Below are 2,792 nucleotides of genomic sequence, written 5' to 3'. Positions count from 1 at the left end.
ATTCTAGAATTTCAACCTCTCTCCTAGATTTTGGTCATTTTTAGTGGTAGGATTTAAGGCTTTCCAAATATGACAGCCTCTCATCTGTCACAGGAGGAGATGAAATTTGATTATTTAAATGTATCAAGATCAAAGTTTTTTGAGAAACAAAGATGAAGGGACTAATTATTGTTTTACAGTATCTTTATCCCCTATTAAATATAATGCTAAATATGTATACTTCACCTGTTTTTTAATGTTCCAATAAAATTATTTTAACTGCTTTTACCCTTTTACCTTAAGATAAGATTTCTTAACTATATAAATAACTCTACATCCTACATTGCTGTTGTTTTTCAGGCCACTTAGGGTAGTAAAGACAGATCATGCCCATGCTTAGAGACTAGCCTTTGTAGGCCTAGAACAGCATGGTTACAAAGAGGGATCATCTAACTTCTTTAATTACTTTGCTTCATGACAGAGAATTTGAGTCTGTGATGCATTCTTTAAGTCATTAAGTACACGAAGAGCCAAGGTTCACTCAGAGTTAAATTACATATAAGTTCAAGCACAAGATTGCCTCTCGGTCTTTGCTAGGCAAAGTTCCTTATAGTTTAAAAACATGGTTAGCCAATAAATTTTAAACCAACTCAACTTACATAATATACATTGGGAACCCAAAACTTCATGGAGTAATAGCCAAAACCAGAGTTGGTCCAGTCACAATTCCGGAATCTAGACCACTGATTGGGAATTCCTTCTCTTTTACAAGAGGCTTTGGTGCTCTGGCTTCCCTGGTGGCTCAGAGGTTAAAGCATCTGCCTAGAATGCAGGAGACCTGGGTTCAATCCCTGGGTTGGGAAGATCCCCTGGAGAAGGAAATGGCAACCCATTCCAGTACTCTTGCCTGGAGAATCCCACGGAGGGAGGAGCCATGTAGGCTACAGTCCATGGGGTTGCAAAGAGTCAGACACGACTGAGTGACTTCACTTTCACTTTGGTGCTCTGCTGTCTCTGTAGCACTGGTGTGATGGCTTCCAGCTTGGCCACTATTCTGTGACAATGGAAATAGTCGAGTCCTTTGTTCAAGGTTGTTTCCCAATGGATTAAACTCTGCAGTGGGAATAATTGTTGACACCTGTCAATCAGAGATTGAAAAACTTAGCTATATGAGGGAGGTGAAGGGAGGTGGTTTCTCTAGTTTCATTTTTCGAGTATTGTCTTCATTTTGCTTCTTACCTCCTTAGCTGTTTTTTCTACCATGAACTTTAGCTTAGGGCAAGGTATTAAGATTTACAGTCCTGTCAAACGGAGGGTTATTTGATTCTCGGCTACCTCATGTCCCTGTCTATAGGCACAAAGAGCATCTCTACACTAGGTTGTATTTATTCTTCTGCTTTCAAGTAGGCTATTTAGAAGAAACTCATCTCTCTCAGAGAAGAACTTATTGAAAGTCACAAAAAATAGTCAATATATTCTAAAGTACTGCCATTTCTCTACAGAAGTTTCCAAAAGCCTTAGCCTCAGAGAACTGAAAATCTGAGAGCCAAATGAATTTTGCATGAACATGCCAGGAAGTATAAACAATTTTTTCCATTGTATAACTGGTATCAATATCTTCTCAACTAAGGTTAGGGGGAATCATCAGCTTGTATTCTTTAGCAAATAAACAACTCACAGTTTAAAACTTTTCAATTTTAATACTCTTACTTCCAAGGAGTTATTTCAGAACTAGAATTTAGTTTCAAATAATTCAGAGTGGCATAAGCAAAAGTGATATTTACTATTTAACTAAAAACTCCAAAAAAAATAAAATCCTGTTGCTAGAATTCTATCTCCATCTTTAAGCTTTTAAGTTCTGTGTTTTGGCTTTATTTGCAATAAAGTTTCCCCTCATGATATAAAACTGCCACCAAAAATTATATATTCCTCTAGTTAGAAGTGCCAGAAGAAGTGTTTTCCTTTCTCCATGTGGTTCCAATTTCCAGGCTTCTACTTGCTGTCTGATGATACAGTCAACCTGCCTGAGAAATGGAATTCTCTGAATGGCAAAACCTAGACAGGGCCATACCAACACCATGATCCGAGTGCAGTGGGAACAGTTTCACAAAACCATTGTAAAGGGTTCTTTTAGAAGAAAAGGAATGAATACAGACAAAGTAGAAAGAACAGCTATAACCTGTTGAAGCATGTTGAAAAAATATAATAAATTTGATTTCTGGTGAACTTTTGTTGGTAGACCTACAATGACTTTTATTAAGTATCATTTTCTTTTGTAAATGTTTATAAACCATCTATTTAATAATTCCTAAGTTTTATTAGGTTTACCGTTTATATCTTATAGAATGCTATTTCTGAAATAAAGTTTAAAAAAAAATGTGATTTCTTTTTCCTCTGTAGTTTTAACAATGAGTTGCTGTGCAAGTATACCTTTAAGTTCTTTCAATAACTGGAAAAAGAACTAAATTCATTTAAAACAGCTATGAGGTTCTCACATCCTGGGTGCCATTACTTCTTGAGCCTACTTCCTTTCATAAATATTTTTAGACTAGAGGTTATGTTTCTATTTAATGGTGTTATTTTTACTTTTTTAATATTAAATAGTCTTCAAGTGATAGCATTTTCTGCCTCTACCGTCTTGCTCTTAACATATTTAAAAGGCATACATGATCCTTTTTAAAAACCATTTTCACCGGTTTTTAGCACAGTCTGTCACTTAGTATTCCTGATGCTATAAATGCCACTTTTACATTTATATTCTAACTCAACCCTTTGTTCAACAGTCCTTTCAGACCGTGTTCATTTAATATCCC

At 35.7% G+C, this 2,792-nt stretch overlaps 1 non-coding gene across 1 annotated transcript; it reads left to right on the top strand.

Moving 5' to 3' along the window:
• Nucleotides 1-770: 770 nt before the first annotated feature.
• Nucleotides 771-842, top strand: TRNAS-AGA. The gene has a single exon. It is a non-coding gene; the product is annotated as a tRNA-Ser (tRNA).
• The last annotated feature ends 1,950 nt before the right edge of the window (nucleotides 843-2,792 follow it).

Source organism: Bubalus bubalis, chromosome 20 (genome assembly GCF_019923935.1).
Source record: "Bubalus bubalis isolate 160015118507 breed Murrah chromosome 20, NDDB_SH_1, whole genome shotgun sequence".
Taxonomy (NCBI): Eukaryota; Metazoa; Chordata; class Mammalia; order Artiodactyla; family Bovidae; genus Bubalus; species Bubalus bubalis.
Note: the sequence above shows the minus strand (reverse complement) of the source record. Positions and strands in the feature narration are given on the sequence as shown.